The sequence below is a fragment of the Globicephala melas genome, chromosome 14 (assembly GCF_963455315.2).
Source record: "Globicephala melas chromosome 14, mGloMel1.2, whole genome shotgun sequence".
Taxonomy (NCBI): domain Eukaryota; kingdom Metazoa; phylum Chordata; class Mammalia; order Artiodactyla; family Delphinidae; genus Globicephala; species Globicephala melas.
Genome location: NC_083327.1, coordinates 35,110,499 through 35,135,239, shown reverse-complemented (window position 1 = coordinate 35,135,239; position 24,741 = coordinate 35,110,499).

Genomic DNA, 24,741 nt, shown 5'->3' with positions numbered 1-24,741 from the left:
CAATAAAACTAAAGCTGGTTCTTTGGGAAGATAAAATTGATAAACCATTAGCCAGACATATCAAGAAAAAGAGGGAGAGGACACAAATCAATAAAATTAGAAATGAAAAAGGAGAAAGGAGACACTGCAGAAATACAAAGCCTCCTAAGAGACTACTACAAGCAACTCTATGCCAATAAAATGGATAACCTGGAAGAAATGGACAAATTCGTAGAAAGGTATAACCTTCCAAGACTGAACCAGGAGAAACAGAAAATATGAACAGACCAATCACAAGTAATGAAATTGAAACTGTGATTAAGAATCTTCCAACAAACAAAAGTCTAGGAACAGATGACTTCCTAGGTGAATTCTATCAAACATTTAGAGAAGACCTAACACCCATCTTTCTCAAACTCTTCCAAAAAATTGCAGAGGAAGGAACACTCCTAAACTCATTCTATGAGGCCACCATCACCCTGATTCCAAAACCAGACAAAGATACTATAAAAAAAGAAAATTATAGACCAATATCACTGATGAATATAGATGCAAAATTCCTCAACAAAACACTAGCAAACAGAATCCAACAACACATTAAAAGGATCATACACCATGATCAAGTGGGGTTTATCCCAGGGATGTAAGGATTCTTCAATATACGCAAATCAATCAATGTGATGCACCATATTAACAAATTGAAGAATAAAAACCATATGATCATCTCAATAGATGCTGAAAAAGCTTTTGACAAAATTCAACACCCATTTATGATAAAAACTCTCCAGAAAGTGGGCATAGAGGGAACCTATCTCAGCATAATAAAGGCCATATATGACAAACCCACAGAAACATCATTCGCAATGGTGTAAAACTGAAAGCATTTCCTCTAAAATTAGGAATAAGACAAGGATGTCCACTCTCGCCACTATTATTCGACATAGTTTTGGAAGTCCTACCCATGGCAATCAGAGAAGAAAAGAAATAAAAGGAATCCAAACTGGAAAAGAAGTAAAACTGTCAGTGTTTGCAGGTGACATGATACTATAGATAGAGAATCCTAGATATGCCACCAGAAAACTACTAGAGCTAATCAATGAATTTGGTAAAGTTGCAGGATACAAAATTAATGCACAGAAATCTCTGGCATTCTTATACACTAATGATGAAAAATCTGAAAAAGAAATTAAGGAAACACTCCCATTTACCATTGCAACAAAAAGAATAAAATACCTAGGAATAAACCTACCTAGGGAGACAAAAGACCTGTATGCAGAAAACTATAAGACACTGATGAAAGAACTTAAAGATGATACCAACAGATGGAGAGATATACCATGTTCTTGGATTGGAAGAATTAATATTGTGAAAATGACTATACTACCCAAAGCAATCTACAGATTCAATGCAATATCTGTCAAATAACTAATGGCATGTTTTACAGAAATAGAACAAAAAATCTTAAAATTTGTATGGAGACACAAAAGACCCTGAATAGCCAAAGCAGTCTTGAGGGAAAAAAACGGAGCTGGAGGAATCAGACTCCCTGACTTCAGACTATACTACAAAGCTACAGTAATCAAGACAATATGGTACTGGCACAAAAATAGAAATATAGATCAATGGAACAGGATAGAAAGCCCAGCGATAAACCTACATGCCTACGGTCAACTAATCTATGACAAAGGAGGCAAGGATATACAATGGAGAAAAGACAGTCTCTTCAATAAGTGGTGCTGGGAAAACTGGACAGCTACATATAAAAGAAAGAAATTAGAACACTCCCTAACACCATACACAAAAATAAACTCAAAATGGATTAGAGACCTAAATGTAAGACTGGACACTATAAATCTCTTAGAGGAAAACATAGGAAGAACACTCTGACATAAATCACGGCAAGATCTTCTTTGATCCACCTCCTAGAGTAATGGAAATAAAAACAAAAAATAAACAAATGGGATGTAATGAAACTTAAAAGCTTTTGCAAAGCAAAGGAAACTACAAACAAGACGAAAAAACAACCCTCAGAATGGGAGGAAATATTTGCAAAGGAATCAACGGACGAAGGATTAATCTGCAAAATATATAAACAGCTCATGCAGCTCAATATTTAAAAAACAAACAACCCAACCCCAAAATGGGCAGAAAACCTAAATAGACATTTCTCCAAAGAAGACATGCAGATGGCCAAGAAGCACATGAAAAGCTGCTCAACATCACTAATTTTTAGAGACATACAAATCAAAACTACAATGAAGTATCACCTCACACCAGTTAGAATGGGCATCAGACAATCTACAAACAACAAATTCTGGAGAGGGTGTGGAGAAAAGGGAACCCTCTTGCACTGTTGGTGGGAATGTAAATTGATATAGCACTATGGAGACCAGTATGGAGGTTCCTTAAAAAACTAAAAATAGAACTAACATATGACCCAGGAATCCGACTACTGGGCATATACCCAGAGAAAAGCATAATTCAAAAAGACACATGCACCTCAATGTTCATTGCAGCACTATTTACAACAGCCAGGTCATGGAAGCAACCTAATTGCCCATCGACAGATGAATGGATAAAGAAGATGTGATACGTATACAGAATGGAATATTACTCAGCCATAAAAAGGAATGAAATTGGGTCATTTGTAGAGATGTGGATGGACCTAGAGAGTGTCATACAGAGTGAAGTAAGTCAGAAAGAGAAAAACAAATATCGTATATTAATGCATATACGTGGAACCTAGAAAAATGGTACAGATGAACCAGTTTGCAGGGCAGAAATAGAGACACAGATGTAGAGAACAAGAACCTGCTGTATAAAAAAATAAAATAAAATTCAAAACATAAAGAATGATAGTAAACAAAATGCTTTTCATCCAAAAAAGAAAAAGATATGCAGAGTGCAACAAGTAATTTGGAAGACAGTTTGCCAGTGTTTTACAAAGCTAAATATACTCTTACAACTTGATAGAGAAATTTTGCTCCTTGGTATTTACCCAAATTACTTAAAAACTTATGTCCAGGGCTTCCCTGGTGGCGCAGTGGTTGAGAGTCCGCCTGCCGATGCTGGGGACAGAGGTTTGTGTCCCAGTCCGGGAGGATCCCACATGCCGCGGAGCGTCTGGGCCCGTGAGCCATGGCCACTGAGCCTGCGCGTCCGGAGCCTGTGCTCCGCAACGGGAGAGGCCACAACAGTGAGGGGCCCGCGTACCGCAAAAACAACAACAAAAAACTTATGTCCACACAAAAACCTGCACAAGGATGCAGCTTTATTCATAATTGCCAAAAGTTGGAAGCCACTAAGATGCCCTTCAATGGGTGAATGGATGAATAAACTGTGGTACAGTCAGGCAATGGCATATTATTCAGCCTTGAAAATAAATGTGCTATCAAGTCATGAAAGTACATGGAGGAAACTGAAGTGCATATTACTAAGTGAAAGAAACCAATCTGAAAAGTATTCTCAGCAAATAACATTCTGAAAAAGGCAACGGAGACAGTAAAATGATCAGTGGTTTCCCCGAGTTAGGAGGGAGGAAGGGATAAGCAGGAAGAGCACAGAGGACTTCTAGGGCAGTGAAACTATTCTATTTGATACGATAATCGTGGATTCATGTCATGATGCTTTTTTTTTTGGCGTTACACGGGCCTCTCACTGCTGTGGCCTCTCCCGTTGCGGAGCACAGGCTCCAGACGCGCAGGCTCAGCGGCCATGGCTCACGGGCCCAGCCGCTCCGCGGCATGTGGGATCTTCCCGGACCGGGGCACAAACCCGTGTCCCCTGCATCGGCAGGCGGACTCTCAACCACTGCGCCACCAGGGAAGCCCATGATGCATTTTTAAAGACCCATAGAACGTACATCAAGAGTTAACCCTAATGTAAACTGTAGACTTTGGGTGATAATGGTGTGCCACTCTACGTTCATTGACTGTAATGTACCGTTCTGATGCAGGATATTGAGAGCAGGGGAGGCTGTGCATGTGTGGAGACAGGGAGTATATGAAAACTCTGTACTTTCTGCTCATTTTTGCTGTGAACTTAAAAATTATTTAAAAAATAATATCTATTTAAATGGGAAAAAAATAAAGAGCTAAAACAATCTTGAAAAAAAAGAATATTTGTATTTTGAACAAAATTCTGAAGTGAATTCAGGATCCACATTATTTCACTTGAGAGAAATGTTCTGAAATGTGTAATCTCACCTTGGGACCTTAATAAAATGCACAGAGACTGAAGAATTTCTTTTTAGTTTAGTCTTAAAATGAAAGCTTTAGGTTTTCCTTGATGCCTTTCTGGAGACAGTATGGCGTGAATGAGTGCATGGGTTCTGGAGTGTGACTGCCTTGATTTGCATCTGGTCTCCACCACTTATCGCTATTGACCTTGCGTGAATTACTTCACCTCTCTGTGCCTTGGTTTCTTCAGTTGTAAGATGGTGATAGTAATAGGACCTTTCTCATAAAGTCATTGTGAGTACAAATTGAGTTAATATGTGTAAAGTGCTTAGAATAGTCTCTGTCTCTCATCCCAGATATTTTTTCCTGCCCTAAAACATAACAAAGTAGTTCAAGAGAAATAAAGGCTAATAAAAGGATGGGGACAAACCCTTAATGATTAGTAACAGTTTTCCGGGCTGTGAATGCTGCTTTCAATTTTCTTTATCCAATATTTCAGAAACTCTTGATGCTTTCATTACCTTGCTGGAAGAAAAAGAAGGAATGAAATGCAAAAGCACAATGGGCAGATTTTTAATAGAGTGTCTTCCCTGATGAAGGAGCATTGCAAGTGCTTCAGTCTTCAACATAATCTATGGTTGCCGAACTTAATAATAAATGCATTTTAGCATCATCCATTTTTTTGCTTCAGTTAAAGAGAAACATGATCCTTGGTCATTGTCAAGGAATTATAAAATTTCAAGGGACCTGAATGTTTCCACAGTGGTACAAATTTGTTCTCATAAAAAAGATTGTATCCTGAAAAGATAAATAAAATAAAGAGAGATTTTGGGAAGTTTAACTTTCTAGAGCATATCTAACTATGTACTTTGGCTATCACTGAAAAGCTTTTGTATGAGGCTGATGGTAGAAATTACTATGATTTCCTTGACTTCAGCTGAATTTTTGCTAAATCATTTATCACCAACGGTCTATAAATTGATGTGGATGTCCCTATTCTCAGCCCTGCATGATTCACTCCTATTGAAACATCTTCCTGTAATGCGTTGATTTTTCCATTTCTATGACAATGATGGAGGTAGCAGGATTTTTTTTCTCAAGAATGTAAAACTACAGGCAGAGCCTAAAAGCCTATAGGATTCATTTTTATTTAACTTAAAATATATTTTGATAATGGCTCTGTAAATGACACTAGTAAAATCAGCACTTGTATTTGGCATATGGAAACATACTTTGAAGTACAGTTTTGAGATGCCATTGGTGATTCAAAAAAGAGAACAGCTCCTCTCCCACTTAATTCACACTTCACTGAGTTACAGAAACAGGAGTTAACTTTGCCAGAGCAGTAATTTTCAAGTAAGGGACCCTAGGAACCACAGAGTCAGATTACCTCAAGTTTATTTAGTATAGTTTATAAAGTTTAGACTTCTACTTCGCTTGGTCCATCTGATACTGCAGGGTTAAAGATGAGCTTGGGAAAAGGACAGGGGAGTTTGGAGGACATTTCCCCAAGCTCTTAGCATTCGTGGCAGGTTGAGTCACACCAGTCTTTATTAAATGATGCATAATTCAGTGATAAACTGGTTTAGCTCTGCCTGTTACAAGTCAGGCCTGAGCTTTTACAGGGGTCAGTCTAGAGGCACCGTGGCAGTTTCATGTCATTAGCTTTCATTCACTTGCAATGTGTAACCACTCTAGCACATGTCTTTCATTAGTGGGTACAATGCATGCTTTGTGTGTGAACATCCTTAGATGGTAAAAGCCAATTTAGAGCTTTCTCACCTTCCTTTTATGTCAGTGGATTCCATCAGACCCACATGTGTGTGGAAGTAAAGGTTTTTGTGGTGGGGTCAGACTCATTTCCCATTTGCATTGCACCCTGCCTGGGTGATCCAGGCTAGAAGCTTTCTCTGAAGTTAATGGGTGTTGAGCTCTGAATAAGACCATGGTGTCAACTTGCCAAACTTCCTCCTCTCTGGAGTTCAGAAAGCTCTTGAAATCCCACTTCCTTCATAAAGCTTTCTTTTCCTAAGTGGACGACAGTGACTGAGTTATTTTTTTCTATTAACTCAGATATAAAACCCAGACTTTTGTTTTCTATCTACACATGTACTCCTTGCCCGCCCCCTACTAGTCCAAATACAACTAACAATGTAATTCGCTTTTGATAAGATTTGTGTTTACAACTAATTACCTGCATATTAATTAGTCCCTTCTGGGCATATACATCAGGCATTACTATAAAGCTAGGAATTTAAACATTTTGTAGAGTATATACAGTAACAGTAAACACATGGCATTTTATAAAATGGTTGATCATGATTTCTGTCTCACTCAGTCTCTCCACCTCTTTTTTAGAATTTTCTTTTCTGTTGAGATTAGATTTGTTTGGGGAGAGAGTAACATAGTTACAGTAAGGCAGCCTCTCTGAGCAGGTCATTCACTTTATGTGCTTAATGCCTGTACCTGAATCTAGTCTAATTGAAAGAATATGGCTTTGAGTTTGGACCAACAGGGACTCACATCTGGGTTCTATTATTTCTTACATATGTGATAGTCTGGTATAATTATATGAGCCTCTTTTTTCTCAGTTGAAAAATGGATACCATAATACTTCTCTCTCAGAGTTGTTGTAAATGTTAAATGAGATAATATATGTAAATATGCCCCCGGAGGTGTCTGGCATACAGTCAGCACTCATTCATTCATTAAACGAGTATTTTGAGAACCTATTATGTACCAGACACTGTTTGAACCATGGAGGATACAGCAGTAAATGAAAGAGACACAGACAAAATGCTTATAGTGAGATAAGAAAGATAATACACATAGTAAATAGTGTTTTATAGTGGGTGTTAGACAGGGTAAGCGCTATGGAGAGGAACAAATTAGGGTATGGAGTATGGGATTGCAGGGCAATTCTAGTGCCATAGAATGGTCAGGAAAGCCTTTTCTGGGAAAATGGCATTTGAGCCCAAACTTGGAAGAGGTGAGTGAGTAAACCATGTGAATATGTTGAGGGAAAGCATTCCAGAAAGAGGAGTGGAAGGAGTGTGTTTAGCATGTTCTTGGCCAGTGTAGCGGGGACAGGAGTAGTAGGGGATGAGGCAACAGGGCCCATTTCCATTAGTACCTGTAGGTCATTGTGAGGACTGTGGTTTTTATATGAATGGAGAATGATTGGAGGGTTTTGACCAGAGGAGCAATGTAATCTGATGGAGTGTCTTAAGTTGAATTCTCCTGGAAACAGGCTCTGAGATGTACGGTTGTGTGCAGTAGATTTATTTTGGAAATGTTCTCAGTAACAACACCTCTGAGGGAGCTTTGGGCAGGACCAGGCAGAGGAAGAAGCTGCAATGCGGTACAGTCGAGACGGAGACTTCAAATGATCCGCAGGGAGTCTTGGAGCCGGCATAGCCCCTCAGAGTCATCCCCAGTTGAAGAAAAGGGGTGGGGCTTTTGTATCCCACATTAATTAGTCCTTGGTTAGACGTTAAGGAAGGGCATAAACTTAAGCGAGGCAGCGCCTGTTGAATGAGGGCAGTCCCAAGAGGGATTTCAAATGTAAGCCGTTGGCGTCCATCATTCCCGGCTGCTGGGGTAGCAGGTGACTCCATCCTGAAGGCAGGATCTGGGCTGTGCCCCGCCCCCCCCCCACAACCCCAGCATCCACTACACTTAGGTTTCATCAAGACCATGCTGGCTGCTGTGTGTAGCGTATGCCATAGGGAGGACGGGTGAAAGGAAGATGACCAGTTAGTAGGCTATTGCAAAAACCCAGGAGAGGAATGCTGGTGGCTTAGATCAGAGTGAGAGCAGGGGAGGAGATGAGGAGAAAAAGGATTCCGGATACATTTTTAATGGAATGCCGACAGGATTTACTGATGGATTGGAAGGAGCCTGTGAAAGTAAGAAAGGAGTCAAGGGTAACTCCAAGGTTTTTGGTCTGAACAACTGGAAGGAGAGATTTGCTAATAAGGGGGGTAGGGTGGAAAAGACTGTGAGGGAAACAGGTTTGGGTAAGGGGGAGTCAGGAGCTCAATTTTAGACATGTTGAGTCAGAGGTGCCTCCTAGACATACATGTGGGTGTCTTGAGGAGGCCGTTGGATACAGAATTTAATCAGGAGAGATATTTTTGGAAGCCTTGGCTTGTGTGTGGTATTTAAGACTGTGAAACTGGATGAGATCACCAAAGGCAGTGAATATACAAGAGAAGTGCTGAGGCTGATCCCTGAGGTCTAGCTCCCTTTGGCCACCTTTGTGATTAGTAATAAGTTAGCCTCCTCAGAGAAGGAAGATCCTGGCTCTCCTCCTTCCCCCAGCCCGTAGCAGTGGTTGTCTTACAGAGAGTTTGTGGTAAACAGGAGAATGGCTCTCCAATGATGTCCACATCCTATAATCCCTAGAATCTGTGAATATGGCAACAGGAGATTTGTGGATGTGATCAAGTAAAGGATTTTGAGATAGGAAGATCACCCCAGATTATTCAGGTGCGCCCAGTATAATCATATGAGTGTTTTTTTTTTTTTTTTTTAATGTTGGGGGTAGGAGTTTATTAATTAATTTATTTTTGGCTGCGTTGGGTCTTCATTTCTGTGCATGGGCTTTCTCTAGTTGTGGCAAGCAGGGGCCACTTTTCATCGCGGAGCGTGGGCCTCTCACTATCGCGGCCTCTCTTGTTGCGGAGCACAGGCTCCAGACGCGCAGCCTCAGTGGTTGTGGCTCACGGGCCCAGTTGCTCCGCGGCATGTGGGATCTTCCCAGACCAGGGCTCAAACCCGTGTCCCCTGCACTGGCAGGCAGATTCTCAACCACTGCGCCACCAGGGAAGCCCCGTATGAGTTTTTATAAAAAGAAGGCAAGAGGGTCAGAGTCAGAGAAGGAGATGTGATGATGGAAGCAGAGGTTAAAGTGGTGCTCTTTGAAGATGGAGGAAGGGGCCACAAGATAAGGAATATAGGCAGCCTCTCTTAGCTGGAAAAGCCAAGGAAACAGATTTTCATCAAGAGCCTCCAGAAGGAATGCAGTTCTGCCAACAACTTGAATTTAGCCATAAAAATCCATATTTGGACTTCTGATCTCCAGAACTGTAAGATAATAAATTTGTGTTGTGGTGGTAGTTTGTTACAGCAGCAATAGGAAATTATTAAGCTAAATATAGTCTGCTTTGCCTTGTGGGGACTAAATGGTATGTTGGGGAATTAGGAATAGGTAAGTTTTAAGGCTCTGAAATGTTTTCTTTTAAATGAAAATTCCCTTTAGTTCTATCTGTCTATCCATCCATCCATCCTTCCATCTTCTCTCAATTTGGTCAATAAAAATAAGTTATATAATTGTTACAAATTGCCCACTTCTCTAGGGTAATTTTACCACTTTCTGAACATGAGACTTATACCATATTGGCTGAAGGTCTCCACTTCCTTTTAAATAAATCATGTCACAATTGGGGTGCAGGTGGATAAATATATTTACAAACAGAGAGAAATGTCAATAACTTATTTTATGTTTCCATTAGATGTGCTTTGTTGTATTTTAACATTATCTATATTTTCGTGGGGGACTGACCTGGTCAACTCATGCTTGCTAACATTAATGATGCTAAAAGTATAATGTGAAATTCACAAAAATTATTTTGCTAAAACTAGAAGGATTTATTCTATGGATGGAATTTTTTTGCTTTTTTGCTTCTGGGTGATTTTTTAAAAAATGGAATTAAGTGCCTCCTGTTTTTCTTTTTAATACATATATTTTAAGCCTCTGTTTTGGCAACTGCAACTCCTTGCCTTCTAAGAAAAATGTAAATTTTCATTCCAAGATACTCTGAATATCAGACTCAGAAGAGCCAAGTGGTTAAGAGTATAGGTTTTGGAATCAGGCAGTACTAGTTCTAATTCTTTATCTTGGCCGTGTAATAACTTGGGCCAGTTACTTCTCTGCTCTAAGGCTGTTTCCTTTTTTATAAAATGAGAATAATAATATCTTCTTCATAGGAGTATTCCTCATAGATTAAGTAAATGAATATATATATATATTAATCAGGCTTTTATAGAAAAAACAGGACAAGTAGGAAATATCTAGGAAGGGATTTATCATAAGGAATTGGCTCATACAATTATGGAAGCCAAGAAGTCCCACAATCTGTCATCTGCAAACTGGAGACCCCAGAAACCAGTGGTATAATTTAGTCTAAGTCTGAAGGCCTGAGAACCAGGAATATCCAGGGCAGGAGATGATGTTCCAGCTCAGTCAGTCAGGCAGGAAGGGCTGAATTCTTCCTTCTTCTACCTTTGTTTTCTGTTCTGGCCCTCAGTGGATTGGATGATGGCCGCTCACACTGGGGAGGCCCATCTGCTTTACAGAGTCCACTGGTTCAAATGCTACTTTTAGGTTGAAACATACTCACAGACATACCCAGAAATAATATTTAGCCAAATATCTGGGCACCCTGTGATCCAGTCAAGTTGATATGTAAAATTAGCCATCAGGGTATGCACACCCAGTGCTTGGAACCTAGTAAGTACTCGAGAAACGATGGCTGTGCTATTAGTTATCCTCATCTTTCCTAACAGCTGAGTTAGGCAGGAGAAGCCTCAACACCTATCCAAGAATCTTTCTCATTTATGCCCCTTGTCCTCCTTTATTTTAATAATCCGTCTATCCAGGCATCAGTATTCTGCTGCCAAAAGAATTTACAAGCCAATTAACCCCAGTGGCCGGATACTTCCAGCAGCATAGCCTTGTCCTGTGTGTTGCCGTCAGTGCAGGAAAGTAGAGTGCACGGCCTCCAGAGACACATTATTCATCAGCTCCTTTGCCATAAAATGTGCTACGTCTGTGAAGCATCCCTTGGTTATATTTTTATTTTACAGCACCCTGCACTGACCATTTTGCAAAATAATGGTGCTCTCCTTATCAGCTCATCTGCTGCCAGTCAGTAATTTATCTGAGCAGATTCTTTCAGCATCAATATACAGTACAGGTTCAGGTGAAGCAATGGCTGTAATAACGGTGGGCTACGGTGCCGCAGACAGGATTTAAAAAGAGCCATTGCTTACACCACCAGAACGGATGCTAAGCAGAGTTTACTATTTTCTGGAAGGGAAAACATCTGGAACTATCTACAAATCATTTCCAGAATAAAATGCACCTCTGAATTTGTGTAAAGATCTGAATTTTCATTTGGAAGTCTGACTCGTATGCATATTTAAACCTATGCTTTTGTGTTGTTTGTTTTATGTCTTAGGAATGATGCTTCATAGAAAGGAAGCCTGATATGTATAATCAGGTGTGTTTACTAACTTTGGAGGAAAAATACTCCACCCTAGATTGTAAGTCTTTTCTATCTCCATCTTGTTTTCATACTGAGAGCAGTGATTACTTTCAAGACTTTTTCAAGGGAAAGTTTAATTTTTATCCCTCGATCTTGGTCCCCTTTCCAATTTAAAGTGATTTTTGAAGTCCTTAAGGAAGATGCTGAACACTTAACAATCATCCTAGCCCATCGTCCAAGAGTAAGTGCTAAGTAAGTATTTGCTTAGTTTGTTAGAAAGCTATAGTGTCCACTCTTCTTGGGGTTAGAGGGCAATGGGAATTGTAGAGGAAGAAAAGGAAAGCATTTTGTTGTTGTTGGGGGCAGGTTGTCACTTCCCCAAATTCCTGCATCTTTCCTCTTCAGAGGACGGTTTTACAACCTCTGTTGCAGATGATGAATTGAATTTTATTTGTTGCCTCTACCTCCCCTTCCCCCTCCCCATACCTTTTAGGTCAGATAACTGCTAGCATGGAAAATTTGATTGGGATTTTTTCCACCTCAGCTTAAACTATTTAAACTGTCTGTTGTCAACTTTGAGTTTTGTGAAGGGCCATGCTAGTCATTGTCATAGCTGATAGAAACCAAATATTTCCACATAGGAACTTTTTAGTGTGGTTCTATGCATAACATTGAAATTATACTTAAGCCAATTTCAGTAATTAATTTTATCCAAGTTTAATAGAGCAATGGATTCATGAGTTATCATCGTGAGATTTAAAGAATGGTCTCTTACTGTTGAGGCAAAGGATAGTGACTTAAAGCACTTGCCAGTGTTTGGTTATGAATTACGGGACAACACATGCACTTGGAGGCTGCAGTGCAGTAGCAGTGAGTAATGAAGCTGGGATCCCCAAGGGACTATGTATCATGGTTGTATTTAACATCTGAATGGATGGGGTTTTCTCTATTCCAAGGAGACTGTGACTTACTTCTGAAGTCCTATGTGCCTGATTCTCATGGTGAAAAGAAATTTTCCAGAAATGGGCATCTAGGGAAATAATAATTATTTCTTTATGCTGCCTAAACTCGAGTAGATATTCAGCAATCTTTGTTTAAATGCATAACTTGTGAGAAAAAGTTTTAAGGCAGCTTTTGTTCATTTGTGAATATAATTATGTATCCGATTAGCAACTGAGGTATAAATAATTCAATTTTGAACATTTTGTAATTAGCTGAGACATAAGTACTGGGTCAAGGGTTTCACCGAGAGAGTTTCCATTGGGTTTCATGCTTTTATTAATTTTTTCCTTTGATATAATTAAAACATTCCTTAATATACTCAAGCATATGTGCATGTGTAAACACAAATGCTCACATGGGTAGGAGTATCACATGCTACGTCCTCAAAAAAGCCTAAAAAATTAACGAAAGGGCAACTCTGTCATGAATCCTGTTTCCTGATGAGATAAACAATGACTCTTAATTAGAAGCTAAAATTTTTAATTAAGAGGATTGTGCAGTAATTATCTCAGTTGTCTGCTTCACTGGATTTTAATGAAAAAGGTAGATTAGGTATAAAACTAGTAGCATAACTAAACATTCAGGGTTGTCCTGGGTGAGGTGTACTTTCACTGAGGTGAAAGTAATGTGATAAAAGCCTGAAGTATGTTCCTTAACAAAGTATTTTGGACAGTTATATCTGGTGCAGTGTCAGTAAGCTTCATTTTTATGAATAGCTTCCACATCTTAAGGTAACAACAGGTTCAGCCACAGCTGGTTCATTTACACAAAAATATTGAGGATTTACTACGTGCCATAGTGGTGCAGTGGCATAAAGCATGGTCTTTGGAATTAGATAACACCTATTCAAAGTCTAAGATCTTTTACTTAGCAGACTTGAGATATTGGGAAAGCTCTATATCCTCTCAGCACATCAGTTATCCCACCTGTCAAAGTAGATAAATAATACTTCTTTATGTAGTTGGAGTTTGTAATTGTCAACACATATTTAGCCCCTGTCCCAGTGCTGGATACCGAGTACATACTCTATGAATAGGAGCTATTGTTACTATAGTTTTTCTTTTGAAAATGTTCTGGAATTTTCTTTGAATCAGTCAGTAAATGCAGTGTGTAGACTCCTTCCACTTTACAAAAACCTTAAGCAGAGAGAGAGAAAAAAATGGTGTGGATAGATAATATTGAGGACTTAAAAGTGTGGTGATGTTAACTTTCTTTGTAGCAGTAATGCACAGATGTCAGAAGTCCAGTGAGTAAATATTTTCAAAATCTGGAGGAAATTCTCTCTCTCTCTTTCTCTCTCTCTCTCTTGCTTGGTAAGACACTCCTGGAAATGCAGAGTAATTGGCTTCTAGAATTGCTTCATCCTCTTATTTGCTTTAGAATGCACAGTTCAATGAACAAATTTCTGGATCTGCCAGGATCAGTTCACATTATCTCAAACATTCTCTGTTGGCCAAGGATACATTGTTTGCCAGGAAGTTGGTGCGAGTTAAGAAGGTGTGTGTAGTGTTGGACAAATTAATCCAACCTAGCTTCATAGACATGTCCTAACCTTTTAATTCTGCTCTCCTTAACACTGTGCTGTAACCATATTAGTTAACCACCTATACAGACAGGGTCAACATAGTGCTGACTAGGGATGAGTGAATAAAAAGCAGAATAATTCAGGCATGTTGAGGTTAATAGCCAAGTACTTCATAGAATGTGGAGTGAGTTGCAGGCAGTTTGGTCCATGAGGTTGCTGAATTTCTGTGCCAGTGAGGTGCTAAGGCATCCTTGAATACTGACATTATGAGGACTGCATTTGAAGCCAGAGGGACCAGGATTTGAAACTTAGATCCTTGATTTACTAATGGTATAATCTTGTGGAAGATGCCCTTTTTGGTTTCTTATCATCATAATAAGGATTCTGGTATCTGTTCATTTAATTTCATGAGACTAAAGTGAGACTCCAATGTAATAGTGGGTTTGGAAATGACAAATCATGCTTATATTCATTCTTATATTCATTGTCAATTTATGGAACAACTGATATTCCCAAATACTGTGCCTAAGTGAGTTTTCAGTCTAAGTGGGGCCATGCATAAGTCGAAAGAAAATTACCATTCAGTGTGATAAATGTTTGGCTAAACATATGCCTGGAATGTTTTGAAAGCCCAGAGAAGCATCTAATCCAGACTGAAGAGTTAGGGCATGCTTCCTGGAGAGACTGACACTTGACCTGAATGCTGAAGGATAAAGACATTAGTTTGGGGAATCAAGGTAGCAAGGGCATCTAAGGCAGAGGGGACTGCTTGAATGAATGAAGGCTTGGAGGTATGCCCGTGAGAGCGTGGTTTGTGGAGAAGTGCTTTGGTAGGGTCGGAGCCTAATGAGATTTCCCCCAGGGCAGGCAGAAGACAGAGACAGGACTGGTGGTAGGTATGAACACCTGAACGTTATTCTGAAAGCTTTTAGGTATCATAAAGGGGTTTTCTCCAGGTACATGAGTGATCAGGTTTATATTTTGGTAGCATTGTAGAGGCTAGATTAGAAGGGTGAGACTGGACTGGTAAGAGGGAGGAGAAAAGCTGAGAGACGCATTCATTTTACAAAAATTTTTTTGATTAATGTGTGTCCAGCAGTTTATAATGTGCTGGTAGAAAAAGTCATATAAGATACAATGCCTGCCCTCAGGGAGCTTATAAGATATTGTCTCATAGATAGACAGGTAAAACGTCCCTTACAGGGCTGTGTGATAAGGGCATGGTTGGAGCTGTCATGAGTAACCCTGAGGAGAATGGTGAAGAGCTGAACCAGAGCTGTGGCAGTAGAGGGGCCAGGAGGGCATGGTTTTGAAAGAGAATGAAGAGGTAACACTGGCCGGACTTGTTTACAAATGGACAAGTGATTCCCTGTCCAATTAGTGGTACGAATCGAGAGCAGAGGATGGGAAGCTTCTTCTCTTGGGCATCCAGGACCAGCCAGCTCATGGTGCACACTGTCAGCCTTGTCTGAATTTTATAACGATCCCACTAAAGTTGAACCTGAGATGGCTATCTGGATATTTGGGGGCTTCTTATACCATTAGGGAACTACATAGAGACAAGGACTATGTTGTTGGCCAATTTATTTGATCTTGCCAAAGAAACAGTGCTTCCTGCTTTTTGCAAAAAAATGAAAAAGTACTGCAGTCTTAAGTGAGCCACTGAGGGCTCAGTTCCAGTGGGAAGGAACGTTGGCTTATCCCACAGACCCAGGTCCTGTGAGATGCTGGCAGAAGGTGGGAGGAACATAGAACAGGTTACAGAAGAAGAAAGTCTAAGTTCAGCCCCAGCCTCATGTTCAGTTGCAGTTCAGTGACCTGGCAAATGTATCTTAGGATGTAGTTGCTAAACTTGACATTAGGTGGCTATCTTGATGCTGGCAGAAGGTGGGAGGAACATAGAACAGGTTACAGAAGAAGAAAGTCTAAGTTCAGCCCCAGCCTCATGTTCAGTTGCAGAGATGAAACAGGTAGCTTCCCTTACCCTTCAGTTTCTTTTCCTTTTTCAGTGCATGGGTATTTGGAAACTAAAAAATTACCACCTCCCCACTCCTGACTATTCTGTCCCTTTCCTGCCTTTTCTTTTCCCCTTTTTAATAGAAGTTCCTGCGGCTAGCTCATTAGTATTCTTTCACAGTTGTATATTCAGTGTCATGATGGTGGTTAGGTGATCATTTAGTCTATAGGTTACAGAATGATAACAAGTAGGTGTGGATAATTCCACGCGAGACCTAGAGGGTAAAGGGTATCACCTAGAGACTGAGGTTTTTAAGACTGGCAGGCAGCTTCTGAAGTGACCTGGCAAATGTATCTTAGGATGTAGTTGCTAAACTTGACATTAGGTGGCTGTCTTGTTGATGAATATTTGTGCATATGGTGGTTGGATTATATTTGGGGGAGGGGGACTCTTTTTTTAAAAAAATTTTATTGCAGTATAGCTGAGTTACAATGTTGTGTTAGTTTCAGGTGTACAGCAAAGTGAATCAGTTATATATATATCTACTTCTATTAGATTCTTTTCCCATATTGGCCATTACAGAGTATTGAGTAGAGTTCCCTGTGCTATACAGTAGGTCCTTATTAATTATCTGTTTTATATATAGTAGTGTGTATATGTCAATCCCAATCTTCCAATTTATCCCTCCTCACCCCCTTCTGGAGGGGGGGCTCTTTTAACCTTTAGATGCAAGATGAAGGTTGCTTGTGCCAGGCATATTCTATATACAACACAAAGTAAATCAAGCCATTTCCAATGAGCTAGAGAGTCCATAAGGGAATTTGGCTTTAAAGAGGGAAGGCTAGTTGCTATGAATTACTAAAATTACAGAAACAGTCGTGCTGCAAGTTCTGTTCAGCCTTTTGCTTGTGTGGAAGTGGGCATCTGGGCAAATGATGATGCTGCCTATTCCATTTTCCTTTCCTATTATCTGGTATAGACTTCCTTTGAGGGAAGACTGTGGTACACATTCATTCTACTTATGAAGGTGTCAGCTAATGTTGCCTGAATAAGAGGATCGTGGTAGTCATTAATGTTACTATCCTACATGAACTTTCTTGGAGTGGGTGATGATTCATTATTTAAAATTTCAACATAATTTAGGAGACGTGCTTGGGATGGGGAGATACCACAGAAGATTTTCTATAATTCATTAGTTACGAAACCAGGAAATTTTTATATTAATGTGGAATAAACAAAGGCTCATAACCTCATTTCTTCTCACCAAATGTTCTTTTATAAGCATTTCATAACACTTACTTTGCAAAAGAGAATATCTAGTTTGTGGCACTCAACAGCTAATTGTCTTCTTCCTGTATACATTAGCAAATGGGATGGCAGATGGGAAGTGAGTGACTGTTCTACATTAGTGCCTAATTGGAACGGAGGTTTTTATTATTAATATAAAAGATCACTTGTTTGTAATTATAAATTACAGAAGCACACATGTCTTTTATTAATGTGCAGAATTAAGGATTTATTCATAAAAATGTATTTACCATTGGAATTTGCCTTTATTTCCCATTACTCTATGAATTCCCTGAGGCAAAGAATAGTGACTTTTTCTCTATGCACAGAGTAGGCATTCAATACTTTGCATAGAAGCAAATTACTTTAAGTTATAATGATGTGTTTATTATCATAGAATCACACTTAGGAGTCTAAGAATTGACATTCCAGTTCTCCCCATGGTTTGTAGTCAATCTGTCGTTACCTTGGTGGTTGGATAATATTATGAGATACAAATTCATGTTTTTTTCATACCTGACTCTTCCTTTTTATATTCTTCAACATTTAAACATTAGATAGACTTTAATCAATAATATACTTTAGTTAAATATACTTTATTTCTGATAGTCTTCAGATCTATATTTACAACTTCTGAGAATTTTGAATGTCTCATGATTGCAGTAAATATTCATGCTGTCATTATAATTTTTTTAATATGATTTTACTGAAAATGTGATCTTTTCTGATTCCCCGAGTGCAACTGCATAAAGAAGCAGCTTCTGAGAGAAATTAATAAGTGCTTTTACTTTCTTTCTCTGCTTACAGTTTTCTTTCATCACTCTAATCTGTATCTAATCATTAAGGACTATGACTGGTTTTATTATGAAAATATGTACAGCTAGTAAAAAAAAAACCTCAGAAATTGGAACCATGGAATATATATATTAAGGTTTGAGGATATAAATTATATACTAAACTGGTCTCTACATACAATGAAGGACTGTAAAGATGGCTGTAATATTTGGAAGAAATCATTGCTGTGAACTTTCTATACATAATTAAGAGAACAGAAATATGATAAATTTAGGAAAATAATGAAATACCTCAGAGACAAAAAATTATATTTTCCTCATTGTATTAAAAAAAGCAGAAACAGCTTGAATTTTTTTCAGTGTTATCTTACAGGCATATAGATTTTAGGGCCTTAGAGGCATATAGATTTTAGGATAGACAGTGTTTTAGTGAGTATTCTAAAGGATTTTAAAAAATTTTAATGATGACTGTTGTCTTCATTAAAGATGCATGTTTGATAACATGCATGTTTGATAAAAATTAAGCTTTAATGATGACTGTTGTCTTCATTAAAGATGCATGTTTGATAACATGCATGTTTGATAAAAATTAAGCTTTCTTTAAAGCATAATTTTAGCGTAAATATTGGGATAAAAATTACTACTAAACCTGAAAGAAAACAAAAACAAAACAAGAACAACTTTTCTGTGGGTTAAAAGGAAACATCTGTATGTTTATTAATCATTGTAGTAATTACCAGAGGTATTGAAAACAAAACAGTATATGTAAATAAAAGTAGAATATATTGTAAACATCAAGAGACAGTGTCCCAAGTTTTTGCAAACTATCTCAATATGATCTTCAGTAAACCAGAGAGGTACAACACAACGATGTTCTTCTTAACTGCCGTTTGTGAGAAGGCTTAAATGATCCTAGTTTTGTGAGGTAGTATTGACAGGAAGTGGGTATGCTGAAGGCACTTTCATTTTGACAGCCCAGTAATGACTTGGAGCTAATTTTAGTTAGTTTCTGTTCAAAAGGAAATGAAAAGATCTTTGTATAGAATGAAACCCCTCATTTTGGGGTTTCAAAGAGGGAATTGTAATAACTAGGAACAGGTTTAATCTATAATCTTCGTAGTAATTACACCACAGGAACAAAACGCAGAGTAGGAGATATTATCATCTTCTCCTGCCAGATGTCATAGCTGCTAGCCCGTCAGGTCTACCCAACGTGAAAATACCTCAGAAAGAAAGAAGGAATGATTGAACCAGAAGCCAAATGCTTACTAAATCACTATTCAGAGGCCAGCATCTGCCATCTAGGAGAGTCCTGATGTATAGAGAGCTCCAAAATTAACCACATGGGTCCTGAGAAAACGGTACAACGGCAACACCATCAGACACGTTACTCAGTGATTCAAACATTCGATTCAGCAGCTATTTAATAAGTGCTACTTTGTTTCAGGCATTGCTCTTGGTGCTGAGTTATGTAACAGTGAAGCAGATGGCCAGGGTCCTTGCCCTTACAGAGTATACAGTGTTGCTGGGGGAGAAATCAAGAACAAATATTGTATATTAACGTATATATGTAGAATCTAGAAAAATGGTACAGATGAACTTATTTTCAGGACAGGAATAGAGATGCAGACGTAGAGAATGGATGTGTGGACATAATGGGGGAGAATAGGGGGGTGGGATGAATTGGGAGATTGGGATTGACATATATACACTACCATGTGTAAAACAGATAGCTAGTGGGAACCTGCTGTATAGCACAGGGAACTCAGCTCGGTGCTCTGTGGTGACCTAGATGGGTGGGATGGAGGGGTGGTGGGAGGGAGGTCCAAGAGGGAAGGGATATACGTATACATATGGCTGATTGATTTTCTTGTACAGCAGAAACTAACACAACATTGTAAAGCAGCTTTACCCCAATAAAAAGAGTAAATAGCAATTGTATTATAGTATCCAAGAGGAAGAGCATTAAAGTGGCCCTTAATCTAGAGCTGGACCTCACGAAAGGCGTTCTGAAGGAAGTGAGCTATGTTTTAGTATCACACGTGGCAGTCACTGTCATCAGAAGAACTAGCTCTGTATTGACTGGGTGGAGGCTACTGCAGTTCCATCCACTAGGCATGCAGGAATAAGGCATGGAAGGAAGAAAGGGAAATCAAATAAAAATGATCTTCTACTAGAAATTAGCCTATGAACTAAAATATCCAAACTCATTAAAAAAATCTGATGAGAAGGAAGACAGCCCAAATAAAATGAGCAGAAAACAAATGAACAGATGATCAGAATCTAAACTCATGCTCTGATTAATTTTAGAGAAGCCTGCGAAAGACTTTGAAATCATTGTTAAAAGAACAGAACAGTGTGAGATAAAACCAGACAGCAATAAAATAATGTCCCAGCTGATCCAGTCCAATGTCTTGGAAATAAAAATGTAGTCAATGAAATAAAAATGCAATATGTTGGACAGACTCCAGAAGGGACACAGTCAAAAAGAGAATAGTAAACTTAAAGGTAGAACTGAAGTGCTCATCCGTCATTTGGTACCAAGAACAAATATGAAAGAGCAGTTAAGAAACATGAGAGATTAGTTGAGAAGCTCCAATATTTATCTGAGTTGCAAGGAAAAAAGAGAGCGAATGGAAGAAATGTTAGATCAATATGTGAAATATAATTGTTAATAAAATTTCTAGGATTTAAGATGATCTCTCACATACTCTGAGTATAAAACTGTATAAATCAAAATAAATTCACTTTTAGACATATAATGGAACTAGGTCATTAAGAATAAAGGAAAATCTTAAACGTTATCAGAGTAAATAAATTAACTGCAAATTAACAACGAGACAAACAGCAGCCTTTTACTCTGCAGCCATTGATGCCAGGGAGAATGGGGCTTAGAAGTACTGAGAGAAGATCTAAGTAAACTTAGGATTGTATACACAAAAATCATGCAGAAGTGATGGAAAATAAAGAGAATTTGAGGCACAGAGAGTAAGAGAATTTCTCATTCACATCCACTAAAAGATTTTTTCCTCTGGCAAGAAAAAAGTGAACATAGAGGAAGGATGTGGAGCATGGGAAATGAGAATGAACCCAGAAATAAATGAAATATGTTGGCAAATTCAATTAACTATTGATTACAAAAAATTCTTTCTTCGTTTAAAGAAGTTAAAAGCGAGGCTCTATATAAAAATAATAAGATATGGAGCTGTTCAAGGGTTCCCAGTGTGCTGTACTCATTAACTATGAATAGGACAGAAGTACTACATAATTCAAGATCTTTTTAGAAAATTTTAGTTTAGTTTGAATCTTAATATGATAAAGTGAATCACCAAATAATAGCAATGCAATCTATAGCTTTTAAATGAGCAGAAGGAAAAAATACAGGTATAAAAATAATCTAACAGGAAGAAAGTCAGTGAAGAAAGGACAATGAAACAATATGATTAAAAAAAGTAAAAAAGAAAAAAATCAGATTGTGGAAGTAAGTCCAAATACACTACTAATGCCATAATCACAAAAAATGTACATTGATTAAACTCATCTGTTAGAAGTTCAATTATCAGGTTGGTTATAAAACGCAATCAGCTTTAACCCTGCATCCAAGAGAAATAGCAAAACCAGAATGAGCTTGAAAGGTTGAAATTGCAGGGATGCCAGCAGATCTAGTGTGCAAATGTAAATTAAAGGAAGCTAAGGTCCTCAAATGAAATACAGTTTAAAGTAAGAAAAAATATGTACATATACATATATATATATGTAAAGAGAAACACTACCAAATAATCTTAAAAAGAAATAATCTACCATCACAAAAATCAATATATATGTTTGTATACAACAAAACTCTCAAATTATATAAGCAAGAACTAAAGGGAATAACTTATAAATCCTCAGTGATAGTGAAACTGATAGAATAAGCATATAAAAATACAAAAACACGTAAGGTTATGGAAGCAATGAAAAGTAAAATTAATAATATCTATATATCTCTACCTCTAACTCTCTTTATGTACCATATATACCTCTACATCTATGTATCTATATATGATCTCTAGTAACAAACTTAAATAACTTCGGGGTAAAAAAAGAACAAAACAATGCAAAAGTTGCACAAGAATAAAACCACTATATATAAAAAATGTGGATGCAGCTAAAGCAGTCTTCAGAGATAACTTTATTAAAAAGAAGTTCTGAAAATGAATGATTCATGTTCCATCCCAGAAACTAGAAGAATAAAAATAGAATAGATGAACATAAAAACTATACAAAGAAATAATAAAGATGAGAGAAAAATTAGTGAGGTAAAAAAACCCCAAACACACAGAAGATCAACGTAATTCAAAACTAGTAATTTGAAATAATTAATTCTATAAGAAACTCCTAGAAAGACTGAACAAGAAAAAAGAAGACACAAAGAAACATTTGGAATTTTTTAAGAGAGAATATAGAAGAAATATATAGACGGTATATGGGTATAATAAAGAGACTATATAAGTACAAATAGAGTGAAGATTAAAAAAAACATAAATGAATACTATAAATAACTTTATGCATATACGTTTGAAAAATTAAAGGAAATGAATAATTTTTGAGAAGAAAATTACCAAAATCAACATAAGGAGAATTAAATGGATAACTACTAAAGAAATGTAATTTAATAATCCAGTTTCCTTTCCCCTAAAGACACAAAGCACAGATGGTTTTCTGGGCTAATTTTAATTCTAATCTTCAAATAACAGAAAATTTTCATATATACTTATTAACTACAGGAAGAGAAACACCTAACTTTTTTTTTATAAGGCTAGTATATCTTTGATACCAAAACTGGACAAAGACAATAAAAGAAATATAAATTATAGGTACAGTTCTTTTTTTTTTTTTTGCAGTACGTGGACCTCTCACCGTTGTGGCCTCTCCCGTTGCGGAGCACAGGCTCCGGACGCGCAGGCCCAGCGGCCATGGCTCACGGGCCCAGCCGCTCCGCGGCATGTGGGATCCTCCCGGACCGGGGCACGAACCCGCGTCTCCTGCATTGGCAGGCGGACTCCCAACCACTGCGCCACCAGGGAAGCCCGATAAAGTTCTTTTTAAATCATAGATGCAAAACACACACAATAGTTAGAAAATCACAATCTAGAAGTGTATAAAAATTGCACCATGATAAAGTAGAATTTATCCAAGGAATGTGAGGTTTTTCTACTCTAGAAAATGTATTGATGTTATTATTCACCATATTAGAAAAATTGCTAGAACACAATCCTCATGTTTCTACACATCTTGTAAACAGACACTGACTGACTTTTGTTTGTGACTTTTAAGCATGTTTGTAAAGTGAACAGCCTTGGAGAATAGAGATAGTGTTTCTCTCTGGAGTGAAAGGCAGGCATGCTTACTTTCCAGTATGATGAAGATAATGTCTCCCTGCAGAGCAGAGGGAAGGCATTTTAAGATTTGGGTTCCCTAAGCTCAGGGTTCCTCCCTTGTAATGCACCCTACTGCCTGTGCAGGTATCTGGCTGGACCCATTCGTATTTTTCCCATGAGATTTGGGCCTGACACAAATACGCTGATATTCATGCCGCTTGCTGCGCCATGGGTAAAACAGTCTTTTGACTCTGACCCAAGAGTCTCACAGCTTCCACCAACATCTGTGAAATTGTGGCAGGCTAACTTGTTAACCTGAAAATAAGGTAAAATCTCACAGTCCTTGATGATAGCTGCAGAAATAGCATTTGGCAAAATTCAAAATTCATTCATCACAAATTTTTGGCAAACTGGGAATCAAAGCGTATATAATAAATACCTGCAGTACGTATACTTAATGGTGAGATTTTAGAACGATTTCTGCTTAGGCTGAGATCAAGACAAAGAATTCTGTTATTGTTACTTCTATATATGAAGCTTGTACTGGAGATCTTAGACAATATGAAGTAAGACAAGACAAAGCGATTAAGGGGAAAAGGATTAAAAAGAAAAATATAGAACTGAGATTAAAGAGAAAAAGTTTAAGGGACTCTATAGACAGACTAATGAAATGAGTAAGAATGTTTTGTAAGTGACCCAGGCTTATGAGCCTTAGGTTAATATGTCCATATTTCCTGCTAAACTCAGGACAAGGATCATATCTTGCTCATTTGAGTACACCCAGTACCTAGTACAGCATCTGGCACATAATAGTTGCTTATTAAATTGTTAAATAAAGTATTGGATGCATACTATATATGGGACTATGTATTCCTATATTTTCAGTTTATAGATGAGGAGACTGATACTCAGACGATGTTCAACTTTACATAGTCTGTTACAAGTAGAGGAGATTCAGATATTTTGAATCCAAGTCCATCCTTTCCATATACCTATGTATTACCTTTGATGCTAACATGATAGCTCAGTTTGTAAATTAGAGAGGCTAATAAATATTTCATATAATCACAGCACTGATCTGACTTAAAACAAAATAAGAACTTTGCTTAGGAAAAAACCTTCTTGGGCTTTCTCCTTCCCTTACATCTCTATTTAGACAAGATATTTTAGTAGGCTAAAGTATTTTCCTTTTTGTTTAATGTTGAAGAGTGTCATTAACTAGGCATGGTGCCTGGTTCATCCATGGAGGATACTTAATATGTTGAGTGAATTCTGGTATCAGCATATTCTTGCCCAAATCATCTCAAGTAATTAGTTTCATGGAATGTTGCCTGGTTGGCATATTCTTACCCCATCCACTCATTCCTAGCACTTCCAGGAGTGCTTTT